This window comes from Lissotriton vulgaris, chromosome 8 (assembly GCF_964263255.1).
Source record: "Lissotriton vulgaris chromosome 8, aLisVul1.2, whole genome shotgun sequence".
Lineage (NCBI taxonomy): Eukaryota > Metazoa > Chordata > Amphibia > Caudata > Salamandridae > Lissotriton > Lissotriton vulgaris.
In genome coordinates this window covers 275,435,650-275,452,543 of record NC_141696.1, presented here as the reverse complement: position 1 = coordinate 275,452,543, position 16,894 = coordinate 275,435,650, and positions in this window count along the sequence as shown.

The window sequence follows — 16,894 nt, the reverse complement described above, 5'->3', positions numbered from 1 at the left end:
AAATTTTAACAGTGCTCAGGACGTTTTATCAGGATTGTATACAGAGGGCGAAGGAATGGAGTACTCCAAGTTTGATTTCAAGACGCAGTTCTGCACAGCCAGACATCTCTCTCTCATTGGAAGAGGTTGAAGACTCTATTAAATCATTAGCGATAGGTAAGGCATCTCGCCCTGAAAAATTACCTTTAGATTTCTATGAAAACTTTTTTCAGGAATTAAAAACTGATATGCTGTTAACTTTCAGGAGGACCAGCGTGGCGGGCACCAACATCCTGGTATGCTGCCAATATTGTTATTTATTTAAAAAAAGGATAAACCATCCACATTGTGAGGATCATATAGACGATCTTCCTGCTAAATTGCGATGATAAAATCTACGAAAAGATCCTGGCGATTCGCTTAGCTAGGATAATTCTTCCCTTGGTTTTGATCCGTAAGCATGGTTTTATCCCAGTTAAAGGCACGGTCAATCTTATTCGTAGAGTTGTGACTTCATTCGCTTAAGCCAGGTTTTATCAGGCCCCGTTAGTGCTGATACTGCTTGACGTCAAGAAGGCATTTGACTGAAGGTGCTACATTGCTCTGGCTTTTGGATGGGTTTATCAATTTGGTAAAAGCCATGTATAGGTCACCCGTAGCCGGAATCTGTGTGCTGCGCATAGAATCTAAGCCTGTCATCATTTCCAGAGGGAAACATCACTTACAACGCAAGCATTACAACGCACTACCATTACATCGCAACCATTACAACGCAAACCATTACAACGCATTGCGCTGGGGGCACTCTAGGATAGGGAATATATTTAATTTACTATCCAACACCTTCCCTACTATCCACGGGGACTGGAGTTGGAATAGTAAATTAAATAATTCACTATCCAGCGCCTAAAAGCACTATGCGTTGTAATGGTATGCGATGTAAAAACCGCGTTGTAACAGCAGGCGTTGTAATAGCCTGCATTGTAACGTCATTGATCCTTTCCAGAGGGACAAGACAGGGGTGCCCGTGCTCTCCATTATTGTTTGCTTCATACATTCACACCTTTTTTTAAATCAAGTGGGAAGATTACGGTGTGTTTGCCTATGCATATGACATGGCCATCGTTACTATAGCACCAGCTGTAGCAATGCCTGAAATAGAGAGATTGGCTGCTATCTTTGGTCAACCTTCTGGGTATAAATTAAATACTATAAAACCCCAAATTATCTGCACTCACCAGGTCCATTCTCAACGATACAAAAGTTACTGAGGAGGCAGTCTATATAGGTGTTAAAATAAGAACCTGTCTGGGTGAATTAGTTGTTGTTAATTGGCGACCTATTTTGGCAAGGATAAAACAACAGTTGGATATTATTGAATATTTACATCTTTCGTTGGTAGGTAGGTGTAATGTTTTAAAAATGAATATACTGCCTAAGGTGTTGTATTATTTTAGGTCAGTACCATTACAGCTTAGCAGAACTCAGTTACAGAAGTTGCAGTTGATATGTGGCAGGTTTATCTGGGGTCAGAAAAAACCCTGCAGGGCTATGAAATTCATGACACTACCCAGAAATCGGTGAGGGTGGGGGGTCCCTAACTTTACACTTTAATATTATGCATGTCTTTTGCAGAATATGAGGATTTTATTAACCGGACATGCGAGCAAGAATCATTCTGAAGCCCTTTCTATTTAACAAATGTTGCTTGGTTGGGAAGCAGAGAGATATTTGTTTAAGCTGGTTGAAGCTAGCTATTACTAAGAGACTCACTTTAAGGTTCTCCTTGCAGCTTTTTAAGTTTGGAAGCAGGCTCGCAGATATTAAAAAATTGATAAAATAGGTTATTATACACCCACATTTATTTTCTGAGATATGACAGTGGCCAGATGGAAACTTAAGGGGATCTCGATTCTTAGGGACTTCTATGAGAAAGATTATATATTTGCATTCAAAGCATTTGCAGGGAAAATCTGTCTGCCCTACACCGCTACACCGTTTTTTTTTGTTGCAGTTTCGGGATTATTGGCAGAAAAAACTGCAACAGGTGGCAGTTCGTAAAAATGCTTTTTTTGAAGCAATTAACCACAGGGATAAGATAGGCAGTCTCTAAATGTGTTTCTTGGAAATGCAGGAGGATGATTTGGAGGACCAGGACCTTAAATGAAATACTATTTTGGGTCATGGGTGAAGAACCATACAGGAAACCATAGAAATTGCAAAGAAAATCTTGATTTCGTCCAGCCTTAGGTCACCTTTACCATATGCCCGCAAATATGCTAAAGTTGGTTGTTGCCAAGACCGATATCCTACATTTGTTTTTTACATGTTTAAAATTGAATCAACTTTTTTAAGGAATAGTGGCCTTTTTAACCAACGTGACTGGCATAGGAATTACGATCACGCGCCTGGTGATGTTATTGGGTCTGTCAAGGCAATCTGTGACTGGCCCGGATATATCGCTGGTCAGATATCTGATATTCATGGTAACCGCCATGGACCAGCTCTGTATAGCCTCCTCTTGGCTACAAAACGAATCCCCTTTCTTTGAGATGTGGAGAGCAGGCTTGTATGCTGTTTTTAATCTTGAATATAGCCTATAGTCCCTTAAAGGATTTAGAAGACGGAATCTAGGGTAAAGATCTGGGGAGATATGCTCGATCACATGAATGTTGAATGAAATTTGATTTTAACATTTTTCAAGTTTTATTCTTTGAACTGATCGTTTTCATCTATGTATTGCTGTCAGTCTCTGACCCTGTTTTAATTTTTCTGGTTTTATAGTATTTCTTGAAGATGATGATACCTCTTTGTACTCCGATCTAAACCGATTTATCTGTTTGTATTTCACCAAGTTATTTCATGGCAATAAAATAAATAAAAAAATGTAATGAAAAAATAATTAAAAGGAAACACCACGCAACTAAAGTCAGAGACTAATTTACAATTAAGCACACATCCATTAAAAACTGAACACACAACAGAAGAGCCTACATGTTGTTGGAGTGCATATACTCACACCTAGAAGCTGGACCCGTAATTTGAAGACAGTGTATTAATCCCAGGTAACAATATGTATTGGACAGCCTTTGCTTTTTTATGGTGAAGGAGAGCAATAGTTGAAGACAAGAGCAATTAAGATCATATAGCAAATTCAATTTGGCTGCCAGATACTTATGAGTGGCAGTGGGCATTGCTGTATAAATAATATGTGAGAAAATAAATGAAATACAGTTTCCTCTATAGAGTGAATGTTGGGCCAGAATTCATTTGGTAAAAGTGGTCGCAATTTGCTCACTGACATTTGTTGAATGTATTGGTATGAGGTGATCAACAAATGTACTAATAGGTTAGTTCACAAAACTCCGAACGGTAGTGTACTGGCGGAGCCACCCGGCCCGTCCAGATACGCACGCACGCATGCATGCAGCCCGGGGGCGGGGTAGCCCTCGGGTATAAATAAACGGGCGTAAGACCGCACGTGGTCTTTGCCCCTGAGCACTAGACAGACTCTGTGTCCATTATTCACACAGTACATTAGTTAGGCCCCACTCCGCGGCCTAGGTAGTCCTTGCCCCCCGACAACTTTACATTGGCGACGAGGCGGGTCCCCACCCACGCCTCGTCACACGGACGTACCTGTTGCCGTCCTGTGGTGCTGCCAGCGCTTGCGCTGTCTGCGCTGGAGCCGGCGGCCGGCGCCATCATCCCTGGTGGGTGCCACCCCGCGAGTGTCCGCTCTGTCCTTGGCGGAGCCGGCAGTGAAATTGCGCCTGTCGCGGCGCAGAAGGTGAGACGCCTGACCCGGGGTGCGCAGTGCCTGGGGGTCCGGAGCTCGCTGCTGAGCCCTGCGCCATCGGCTGTCCCGCGCCGCATTAGGCCTCACAACGCAGGGGAGGGGAGGCGCGCGCTGCTCCTATCCGAGGGACTGGTTCGGCCCTCACCGCGCCCCCTGCCGATTCACACGCATATCGCAGGTGCGGAAAAAAACAACCCTGTAATTGCTCACGCATCTCGCGGAGCTCCGAGTTTCGGCCGCTTCTGGACTGAGGAGGCCCGTTTTCATCACGCCCTGCTTGGAGGCGGCCTGCTTCAGCCTGTTTCACCACCACTGGAGGACAGGAGGCTCACTGGGGGGGGGTCTGCTGCTACCCTACACACGCCTTCCTGCGGCGCCATCCAGATCACCGGCCCGACGCATCTGAGGGCCAACGAGCTCACGCACTCCAGTGATGAGCGTGCAGGCCACTGGAGGGGCGGTGGCCACAGGGCCCACCCCGCGGATTCCCCCCCCGCCACCAGGGCCAGTACCAAATGCAGGGCAGGTGCAAGGCAGTCTACCACTCCAGGGCCCTGCTCCGAACGTCGCGCCCGCGGCACCGGGCCACGCTATGCCGGCTCCGATCCTGCCATTTAGTGAATTGGCAGAACCCTCCACTGCCGCCGCGCGATGGCGCTTATGGCTGGGACGCCTGTAACACTACTTCGTTGGCGTGAGGGAGACCGACGACAGAGTCAAGTGCTCGCTCCTGCTGTGCTACGGAGGAGACGAGCTATATGAGCTCTTCGAGACTCTACCAGACAGAGGCGACGGTGATGACTATACAGCGGCCGTCATGGCCCTCAACCGCCATTTTGACCCCCGTGCAAACCCTGATTTCGAATCGTTCAAACTGCGCCAGGCCCGTCAGGCAGAAGGGGAGCCAATCGACGTCTTCTACGCCAGGCTACGGAAGCTTGCTACGTCATGTGAGTTGCCCGATCGGACGCTGGAGATCAGGGCGCAACTGATCCAAGGGTGCAGGTCTGTCCAGCTGCGATGGTTGATCTTACGCCAGCCTCGGATCAGCTTGGATGAGATCTTGGTGTTAGCCAGGTCCCACGAGCTCTCCAACGCGCGAGCAGAGGCGATGCAGGCCGCGCTTGACGGTCTGGCGGTGCCGGCGAAGCAGGTGTCAGTTAAAGAGGAGCACGTGGATGTGGTGCGAAGACATGCCCCGCCTTCCGCGCCGCGGAACCAGGCATCGGTCGCTCCCCGGTCTGCGTGTGGAAACTGTGGGATGGAACATCCACCAAATGGAAGGTGCTTTGCACGGGGAAAATCGTGTTCAAATTGCGTAAAGTTAAACCACTTCGCGAAGGTGTGCCGCAGCAGCCGCAGTGCCGGCCCAGGCGGATGAAACATCACGCAGGCCGTGCGACAGGTCTCCCTGGAAGACCCAGGCCCATGCGCAGACGCACATCAGACGGCGTTCCGGCTGGAGGAGGAGGACGATGACGATGTCTTTGTCGTCTCCTTTGTAGGGAGAGATGGATCAAGGAAAAGGCCACCACCGATGTGCGAGGTTGACGTCGCAGTATCCCCGGTAAAAGCATTGATCGACACAGGGGCGTCGGTAAATGTCATGGACAGCACACAATATGAACAACTTGACCCACGTCCGCCGCTGCTGCCTTCGAGAGCAAGAATTTACACATATGACAGTGATGAGCCATTGCCCCTGCGAGGAGTGATCGACGTAGAGGTCTCATGCAACGACCAAAAGGTGAACACCAAGTTTCATGTCACAGGGGACAGAAGAGGCACGCTGTTAAGCTGCCACACAGCGGAGGATCTCCAACTTGTGTTTTTCGCCAACCAAGTACATGAGAGACACGCCGATGCCCTATTGAGAGACTTTCCGACACTATTCCAAGGACTGGGTCGACTCAAAGGAAAGGTTTTCAAACTACACATTGACCCCACTGTAAAATCAACTGCACTTAGACATCGGAGGGTGCCGTTCCACCTGCGGCCGCAGGTGGAAGACAAGCTAATCAAACTTGAGAAACTAAGGGTGATTGAGAAAGTGTCCGGACCTACACCCTGGTTATCGCCTCTGGTGGTCGCACCAAAACCTAAACAGCCGGGCGCAATCAGGCTGTGTGTGGACATGCGCCTCCCGAATATAGCCATAAAGAGGGAGCGGCACCTGACACCAACGATGGACGACATCGTGGCCGACTTAAATGGGGCCAAGTGGTTTTCAAAGCTGGACCTTAATGCAGGCTACCACCAGCTAGAGCTCCATCATGACAGTCGCAACATTACAACATTCTCGACACATAATGGCCTCCGCAGGTTCAAGCGACTAAGTTTCGGGGTGTCCTCCGCAGCTGAGGTTTTCCAAAATGCGATTAGAGAAACACTGTCTGGGCTGACGGGAGTCATAAACCTAAGTGATGACATTTTAGTCTTTTCAAAGACCCTCGAAGAACACCGGAGACCTGAGAGCTGCGCTGCAACGCCTTGCGGATCACGGTCTAACACTACACAGGGAGAAGTGTTCGTTCTACAACGAATCGGTCGAATTCTTCGGATACATCTTCTCGCGTGAAGGACTGAGAGTGGATCCCAAGAAGGCAGACGCCATCAGGTCAGCACCTAAACCAACATCTGCAACGGAGGTCCGCAGCTTCCTAGGGATGGCCCCCTACTGTGGCCGCTTTATCCCTAATCTGGCATCCCTTTCAGAACCACTGAGAGTACTTACTAAGTCAGGCAGGCCATGGACATGGTCGAGCAAAGAGGACGAGGCCTTTCGAGTGGTGAAGGAGGCCCTAGTGGACGACAAGGTCATGGCATACTTCAGACCACATCGCCAAACTGAAGTCGTAGTGGACGCCAGCCCGGTGGGGTTGGGAGTGGTCCTGTTACAGAAGGCTGAAGATCATACGAGGGTCCCCACGGCATACGCAAGCAGGGCACTGACTGCTACCGAGATGCGTTATGCACAGATCGAACGTGAAGCACTGGCCATCAAATGGGCATGTCAGTACTTTCACCTCTATTTGTTTGGCCATGAATTCACCGTGGTCACCGACCACAAGCCATTGGTTCCGCTGTTCGCGGGGACCAACAGGCTTGCGCCTCCCAGGATTGAGAGATGGGCTGTCCAGCTCCAGACGTACCGGTTCAAGGTCATCTTCCGACCAGGGGTCAACAACCCGGCGGATTTCCTATCCCGTCACCCGTGTCAGGAGTCCGTGATACGGGAACACGAGGACCTCGAGGAAGTAGAGGAGTTTGTGAAGGTTCTGTCGCTGGAAGCCTGCCCCAAAGCCCTCTCTCTGGAAGAAATTGGGGCCGCCACTGACAGGGATGAATGTCTGCGGAAGGTGAAATGCACTCTAGAAGACAGGAGTTGGAAACACTTCCTGCAGGGAGCGGGTGCCCTCACGGCCGAGGAACACATTTTTTGCCAGCACATGTGGCGAGCGCAAAGCGAGCTAAGCACAGGACCCCACGGAGTGGTTCTGCGCGGAGACACGATTGTCATCCCCGCCGGTCTGCAGAAGGAAGTAGTCCGACTAGCTCATCAGGGGCATCAAGGCGTAGCAAAAACAAAAGCTGGGCTGAGAGGGAGAGTATGGTTCCCTGGCATGGACAATGCGGCCGAGCAAGAAATCCGCGACTGCCACTCTTGTGTCATCACGGGCAGGAAGCCCACTCCACATCCAATCATCACTGAAGACCTGTGTGACACCCCGTGGTCCAAAATAAGTATTGATTTTGGATCCTTCCCGGATGGGCGACAAGCCATGGTGTTGATTGATTCGTGCTCGAGGTTCCCAGTGGTGGAGGTGCTTCCGTCTACGGCGTTCAGTCATGTGAAGCCAGCTCTGGATCGGGTGTTCGCCATGTTTGGGTTCCCTGATGAAGTACGCTCGGACAATGGGCCGCCGTTCCAAGGCGCAGAGTTCCAGACATATCTAGCAAGGAGGGGTATCCGACACAGGAAGATCACGCCGCAATGGCCCCAGGAAAATGTAGAGGTGGAGCGGTTTATGAGGATGATGAATCGGGCACTCAGGATTGGCGTGGAGAAAGGTGACGTGCCGGAAGAATGTCTGTCGCAGTTCTTGAATGCATATCGGCTAACACCTCACTGCACTACCAAGTGCGCCCCGGCACACGTCATGTTCAAAAGACCCCCACGAGACTGTATACCTGTGAGCCCTGCATGGCAGGCGCCAGAGCTAGATCACGAGGAGACCCAAGACCGGCGAAGAAAGACGAACGAGAGAGTGAGTCGAGCGAGGGGAGCAGGAGTCAGACCACTCGCAGTTGGCGATCAGGCAGTCCTCAAGACTCGTCACCATCAGTCGAAGTACCAAACGACATTCGAGCCGGAGGTATGGGAAGTTGAGAACATCCACGGCACTATGGTGTCTGCCTCCCGAGGCGCACTAATTGTAACGAGAAACATATCCTGGTTCAAGAGAGTGGCTCCCGGTGAAACCACATCAGAGCAAAGGTTGGAAGACGTGGATGTTGGAGAAGACCTGCCGGTCACCTCGGAGGAAGCACAGGAACCCCGAGTGAGAGAGTCTGGGCTAAGCCAAGGAAGTGCAGGAGGTAACGTCGCACCTCCAACAACGGAAGACGTTGCTACAGGACCATCTGAGGAACAAGGGGCCGGATCACAGCGAAGCCAACGGTACAACCTAAGACCAAACCCAAACCCCAGTCAAAGGCTCCGAGACTATGCCTGGAGAGTACGCTCTGCAAAAGACTCTGAGTGAGGCTGGACTGAACATCTGTGAGTTTGGAGGGATGTACTGGCGTAGCCACCCGGCCCGTCCAGATACGCACGCACGCACGCATGCAGCCCGGGGGCGGGGTAGCCCTCGGGTATAAATAAACGGGCGTAAGACCGCACGTGGTCTTTGCCCCTAAGCACTAGACAGACTCTGTGTCCATTATTCACACAGTACGTTAGTTAGGCCCCACTCCGTGGCCTAGGTAGTCCTTGCCCCCCTACAACTTTACAGGTAGTAGATCACATTTCAACATACCTCATGAATATTAATCCGGTAGGTTGCAAACTGAGACCCACTGCGATTCACCGCTATCAGAAGAATGGTGATCTGCTGGGGTCAGCAGACCACCATGACTGTGATTGCTTTTAAACAAAGTAATCATTTTTTAATGTATTTACTTTTCCTTAATGGAAAACTGGATGACTTTTTAAAAAGAAAAAAAAAACGTTTTGTAAACTTTTTTAGGAGTGAGTATTGGTCCCATGTCCCCGGCCTACTCCTAAAAATGTTTTTGTCAACATTCACAAAGGGGAAGCAGTTCTTAGCTGACCCCTTCCCATTGGCGAATAGGTTTCCACTACCTGTGTGTGGTCAGTAAAATATTAATGTTTTGAAACTGGATTTCGGTCACAAAACAATAATGCATACCATATGAATGTGTATTTTGAAGGGATGTCCTAAACATGCCCATTCCAAATACAGATTCAGTATGGTTTTCTAAATCCATATAACAATTCAGAAAACCTTATCTGGATGATTAAATGGGCTTAGTACATTTGAAAAAAGGCTTGTAGAGTTCGCAATCTACTGATTTACCCAAACAGAGGGTCTGTAAATGCTAAAACCATATGGGGCAGATTTACAAGAAAGTTGCGCATTTGTAGAGATACGTCATTTTCCCTGCACCAACCTGAGAATCCCTTGTGCCACGAAAGATGCACCGTATTTACAATATGGCACAGCATGGTGCAAGGATTGACAGATGCAACTCTGGCAATGCATTTTGATAGCCTATTCCCACTACACTATTTCAATCCTTACACCTGCTTCAAGCAGGCATAAGGTTTTGACGCAGTGGCATCCTAGAAGTGATGCAGTGAAATCTTGTATATTTTACTGAGTCACTTTTACGAGGCTTTTCTTTGTGGGAACGCCCACCCTGCATACATTATACCTAATGCAGGGCTTTACAACATGAGCGCATCTCCCTAGATGCGTCACATTGTAAATTGGCTGCATTTTTTTATGCCGACGCTGCGTCACAAAAGTGATGCAACGGCGGTGCAAAAGTGTTGCAAGGGGCTTGTAAATGTGCAAAACCGAAGGGGATGATGGACGGAGTGTTGAACATTGCAAGCACTCACCCCCAGTCAACTGATCTGTGTTTAATCCATCATTATTCTTTAGCTCACTCCGCCACCCCAGTTCAGACATGGCCGTATGCAAATCAGTTTGACCCTGTGCCTCATGGGAACAGTCCAGCCTGAACTGCCAAGTCATGTCTTCCTTGGACTAGAAACAAGCATCCTGGGACCGGTTTCTGGCTAATCAGCCGTCATCAGCCATGCTAGCTTGCATCCAGTAGCAAAGTGAGCAAGGGATCCATGTCTGGGCATACCCTGCCAAATTAGGGCGAACAAAGCAAAACCAAAAGGAATGATGGACGGAGTGTTGAATATTGCAAGCACTAACCCCCAAGACAACTGATCTAGGTTTAATCCATCTTCATTCTTTAGCTCAATCCGCAACCCCAGTTCAGACATGGCCATATGCAAATCAGTCTGACCCTGTGCCTCATGAGAACAGTGCAGCGCGAACTGCCAAGCCATGTCTTCCCTGGACCGGAAACAAGCATCCTGAGACCGGTTTCTGGCATCCCCTTTAGTTTTGCTCTGCCTGCCCTAGGTTGGCAGGGTATGCCCAGAAATGCATCCCTTGCTCACTTTGCCACTGGATTCAAGCTAGCCTGGGTGATGACGGCTGATTAGCCAGAAACCCCCTTGTATATAAGTCCAGTTGTTCTCATGAAGAGATCAAAGAGAGTATTAAGGAAGTTTCTGAGAATTGGAGAAGTCATAGTCCCAACAAGACAGCACAAGGTCTAAACGATCTTTTGGAAAGTCATGAATGCATTCCTTACAAAGTTAACATTGAAATTACCTGACTTTCAGGTAATTCCACAGGTTTTCAGATCCATAGAAGTGACCAGATGAAACCCATAAGTGGTTTATGTTGGCGTCTGTGTGTGGAGAGAAGAGGATGATGCACAATACAAGAAATGACTTGTGATGTTGACACAATTACACTGATCGTATGTCAATATTCCATAGATCTACAATAAATCAAATTCAAACCACATCAAGACAATAGGACCACACACTTAGAATTCAAACTGTATTAATTCAATCAGTATATACAAAATAAGACAGATTCAAATATTCATTATGAGAATGCTCAAGAAATTGCAAATGAACCCACAGTAGTCTTGAAATACAAAGTAAATTGCACAATGAGAAACCCAAAACGAAAAGGAATACATCCAGAAAATATTGTGCATTAATCATGTCAGTCCATAATTAAATTATCCTGGCACAATAGTAATCCATTTCTCTGCCGGCATATGACGACATCATTTTGACCCTTCTTAGTTTAAGGTCATCATCAGGATGATTGCTGCCTGAGAAACACATGAACACTATTTCAGTAATGGTTGGACCTAAAGTCAATTAAACTACAAATGTATGTGGCCACAGCGGAAATACATGTGATAATGCAAGAAAATCTACAAAGCATAATTAAATAGGGAGAGTCAGCAAATTCTTTCTTGAGCACTCTCTGAATGTATATTTGATGCTGTCTTATTCTGATTTCTAACTGTGTGGCCATATTGTCTTGATGTGATTTGAATCTGATGTCCCTATGGGACATTGTTATTTGATATAAAGCATGCACTGGTCCCACATGAGTATAGGGGTTACACTTGTAGCTCTTACCATACAGCAGAACGGCTGTATGGTAAGAGGTAAGAGGCTGGACACGCCTGGATAACGATGTACCCATGTAATCAATAATGTGTACTTTTGGCATTCAAGCCATTCACGTGAAAGGGCCATGATGGGGACTTTGAAACATCTATCAACACAGATTTGTGTTTTATCAATGAAGATGCACGCCTACCTTACTAATGGATGACACTTGTGTGGGGTTCCCGACCAACGAGAGTGGGTGGATTTAAAAAATGTTACTAGTGCAAGGTGGGCAATTGAAGCAATTAAGGGACAGAGATTTTAATATGTTATATGTCAAGAGGACTCCGCTGAGGCGGGAGTGTTAAGTGGACAGGTTTAGGTTTAGGTTTAATTTATTCGCATAGTTAATTAAAACCGTTGCAATACAAAAACATTCAATTAAAAGCAGAAATGTACATATATAAAACTCCTTACTTCACATTTCTTGTATTTATAAATTCTTTCTAAAAAAAATTGCTCTACTTAAGCAAGTAAAGCTACAGGCTATGTGTTCACTTCTTTCCAGCTGAAGTCATTTTAGGTTAAATATGCTGGCAGCTCCTTATGGCAATAACTTCGACGTGTGTAATGTCCAGCAAGTTGGTTGCAGTTTGCTAGGGGGTAGTACTTATCCAGTCGTTACCTTCTTTCCCTGATTATGCCCTAGTTTAGTTAGGATAAGTTTGACTCCGGAAAACAAAGTGACAATGTGCCAATGAAAACAATAAATATAGAGGAGTTCTTCTCACATCCTCCTCGCGGTCTTGCTTATCTTTCATACAACTAGGTTCTTTTATAACTGCATGACTAGCATTTTCTGTTCACATTATTATTATTATTATGTTTCTTATATAGCGCCAGAATTGACCCCCGAAGGGGTATCTCCGCGCTTGCCTTGGGAACCCGTCCTGGCTTTTCCCTGTGAGATAGCCCCTACAGGGCATCCCCAAGGAGAAAGCCAGGCATCCCGCTGCAGGGGGCCGTTGGGGAGATTAAGCAAGCTTAATGCCCAGAGTTGCAGAGTGTGTACCCATGATTAGGTCAGGCACCGAAGCGAGAATTATCGAGTCCATGGACATTTGAGCTCAAGACCCTGCCGCGTCGGGAATTGAACCCTGGTCCCGGGTCTGACCTCTGCTTCAGGGTCTGCCTGCTCTTACCAGTGAGCCACACTTCTCCACATAACCTCAGGTACTTCACTAGACGGCAATTCAGTTGTGGATCGTTAGATGCAAAGCATGCCAATGCTGCTTGCCTCCTGGTGCGAACCCCTCATAGATTAAAATGTTGTATTAGCAATTGCTTCCGTTCTTTTAAAAGTTATTTACAATAACATAGTATGTGCAACAGGTCTTCTGATCGTAGAGCCCACTTTCTCCTTTAGCTAAGGTGGTATGTGCTGTATACAGGGCAGCAGACCGAGCCTATATTTCATGAAGCTGATTCTTATGTTTTTTGCATAACCTAGGTTGAAGTAGTTTTGCGCAGTAGGCTCCGTATAGGTATTCAAAGTTATACAACTATGGAGCCTTTTTGATAGAGAAGCCTTGTCCTCCAGCCATGGAAGATGTTTCACTGTCTTCCACACCAGTTTTTTAAAAGTATTGGCAGTTATGGGTGTTTCCCAAAGCTGGTTTAGCCCCACATTTTGTAAGCTGCTGTTAAGATACTCTGCAGCAGGTGTTGCAGTGCGTAGTTGTATCTCCTTCCATAAGTGTTCATTTAGAGTTCCCTGGGGGGATTCTCGCGCTTTGTCCCAGGTGATGATGTAAGCCCCTTGTCTTGCAATTGATTGTTTCTGTATGCTAAACTTAATTTTGATTTGTGCAGATGAGGTGTATTTAGGTAGCCTGAAGATGCTCCTGTATGCAGTTGTTACTGTGCCGTTGATTATATTGGCATCTCTTCCTTTCTGTGCCTCGTTGCAATAGGTGATTGTTGGCAGTAGCTTTAAGCAGACCACCTGTACCAAGGGCAGAATGGATGGTCTGTTTAGTTTGGTGTTTAAAGTTTTTAAGGAGGTAGCCAGTGCAAAACCTTAATGCCTAATTCTATTTTTCTGTGCCAAGAAACGACCACCTTTGTCCAGATTCACACCCGGATATTTGTATTCCATCCTGTCCTCAATTCAGGTCTATCCCCAGAACCAAGCTGCTGGTTGTCTCCTTATTTTGCTGACCGTCATGGATCTTGTTTTATCCAGATTCATTTGCTTTGGAGAAATCATGTTTAGCAATTAAAAGGTGTTGACACCCTACTTTTAGTTGGCTAATCAGGACTATATCGTCTACGTATAGGAGATGGGGTAGCAATATGTCTCCTATTTTTGGGGCATGTGAGTGGCAGCTATTTAATTGCGGGACTAGGTCAGCTATAAACAGGTTAAAAAGTGTAGGTGCTAGTACGCATCCTTGCTTCAGCCCTTTTTCCGTTGGCATATGCCTTGACAGGAGTGACCCATTACCCAGCTTTATCTGTACCCATGTGTCAGTATGCAGATCTATTAGCAAGTTTAGTAGGGGCTGTGGCAGCCCCCAGGTTTGCACTTTGGTCCAAAGTCTGTTACGATTGACATGGTTGAAGGTGGCCTTGTAATCGATGAAACATAGGTGAAGGGGCATCCTTGCAGATGTCGCCTTATTTATAAGCATTGCCATACTTTGTGTATTTGTAGTTGTCCCAATAGTTTTCACAAATCCAGTCTGATGTAATGGGACTGTGGATTTCTCTTCAGCTCATGCCTGGAGCTCCTCTAGTAGCATTCCAGCAAAGAATTTGGCCACTAATTGATAGTTTTGTGGTTTTGACTTTTCTCCAGATTTATAAATTGGTGAATTATTTGATCCTCTCCAAGAGCAAGACAGGATATTCCGCATCCTTATTTCTCCAAATAATTGTTCCAATGCGTTTTCACAAAAATGTGCATCTTGTTTATAGAGTACTGGTGGTATTCCATTTGGGCCAGGGGCACCTTCTCTCCTTCCCTTTCCTATTTGCTGTTTTTTTGCAGAGTTTTATATAGCACGAACTTGACCCAAATCGGGTATCAGAGCGCTTTACATAGCACCAGTTATGTCACATGAGGACACACATTCATTTTTGTTAGGCACGTGGGGATTATGTGATTTGCCCAGAATCACAGGATGCTCAGCGTCATTGCTGAGACTCAAACCCAGTTCCCCAGTTTCAAGGTCAACCGCCCTTGCCGTTAGGCCGACTCCTCTCCCCAATGATTGACTTTTGATGCTATTTGATGATGTTAATATAGCTTTTTGCAGGCCCTTTGTTGGTAAGTCTCCTCCTAGTTTCCCAGGTACAATAAGGTTATTTGCAGCCCAAACCTTGAGGGTAGTTTGGCCTTCTGATTAGTTTTGAAGTTGTAGATCATGCACACTTTGTTCGGTGTCTTGATGGAAATGGGACCTCAGATATTTTACCCAAACTTCCTGTGAGATGTTTGAGGAGATTCTGTCAGGATTAGGGTGGGTACATTGATGTATAGTGCTCCAGAATCCGGCACTATTGTTCTGCTTAATGTTGGTGTGCATTTTTGTCCAAAGGCAATTCTCCGTATCTCTGATTGCATCCCTTTTTAGTTTTTTCAATTGCCTCTTTTAATTCCGCAAAAGTTGCAATTGTGTTTTGTCGTTGGGCTGGTGGCGGAGTTGTCTCAGTAAGCGATAGATGGAATTTTTGATGAGCTTGATTTCTTGCTGAGCAGTTTGTAGTATGGGCTTCACACCCCTGAATCTCTGCTGGTTTGATGGTTTGATCTTAGTTGCATATGCTTCCATGATTGTGGTAAACCTTTCCCATTTCTTGACTTCTCCTTGTCTGCCCCTCAGCTCAAAGTGTTGTTTTGCAATTTACAACATTTTGCTGTCTGCCGGAATCTTGAACTTGATTCATTTAAGGTTGATGGTGAGTTCTAATCCTTAAGGTAACTGGCATTGCTCAAATGTAGGCACAGTTGTTCTGAGCTCTATTTCCTGGGGCCGATGGTCACTATCACCTTTGTCACTCAGCGGGAACGATGTAACTTGATGGAACAGATCTGGGGAGACAAAGGTGTAGTCTTATATTGCACTAGTTCTTGCTGAGCTGTGAGTTGTTACAGGAGGGTTATCTTTGGCTGATCTGCCATTGATTGCTCTTAGATTGAGATGTTCCAGTTCCTTCAGAACCAGCTGTCCTGCCTTAGTTTGTTTGCATGATTGTGGTTTCCCTTGCCGTGGTATGTTCCAGATTGCGTTTTTGAGTAGCGCTTCTTCATCCAAGGAAGAACCCATTAGATTTTAATTTAAGTCCACAGTTAAGATGAGGTCAGTTGTGGGTCCTTCTCTTATGCATGTTTCCACAAAGTTGCACATTTCCTTCAGTTGGATATAAGCAGGTATTATCATAATGTTAGTGTCCCTTATGCTTGTTGATATTGAGGAAGAAAATAAGTTTACTGCTATAATGCTGGTGATGTAGGGTCAAAAACAAGGGCAGTGTGAACAGTTGTGTTCGCAACATATGTGACCAATCCTCCTTGCAAATGACCGTAATTTGCCCCCTTGATTGGGCTTGTAAAAAAAATAGAAATCCCTGTAGATGGGGAGGATCAGTTAGCCAAGTTTCCTGTAATGCTACTATGTCAAACTCCCTGAAGTAGGTGACAAAAATGAGATTGGCTATCTTGTTTGCAAGCCCATTCACGTTCCAAGACCATGTCCAGACAAGCCCTTTTGCTGTTGTCACTTGTTAAGTGGACAGAAGCAACACTCTATGGGGCATATGTACAAAGAAGTGGCGAAGTGAGTCGTTAGCCTTCATGGCTTAATGCCTCACTCCGCCACCTCAGAAACACAAGGCTGCATAATATTTCAAGGATATGGTGCAGTCTTGCATTTCGCCCCTGCACTGGTGTTACACCATAGTACAAGGGTGTCAACATGCAGGGGAGGTTTTTTTTATGTATAAGACGGTGTCCCTTCCTGCACATTAACAATGCTGGAATGCCATTTGTCAATTCTCTGTGTGCTGGTTAATTCAGCATACAGGGAAGTTACACAATGTAATTCTTTTAATGATTATGTGCAGGAAGGGTCACACTTTTACACATAAACAATTCAATGCGTTTTGCATTTTTCATGTGTTCTACACAAGGCAGCACACATGGAAACAGCAAAAAGTAGTAGAAATAAAGCATTTCTCCTTGTTTCGCCAAGTTAAGACCATGTTTATCCTGGTCTTAATTTTGGCGCTGCCTCCTATTTACGCTACCATTGTATACAGGGGGAAGCATCAAAATCAGTTGGTATAACGTCCAATGCAACACC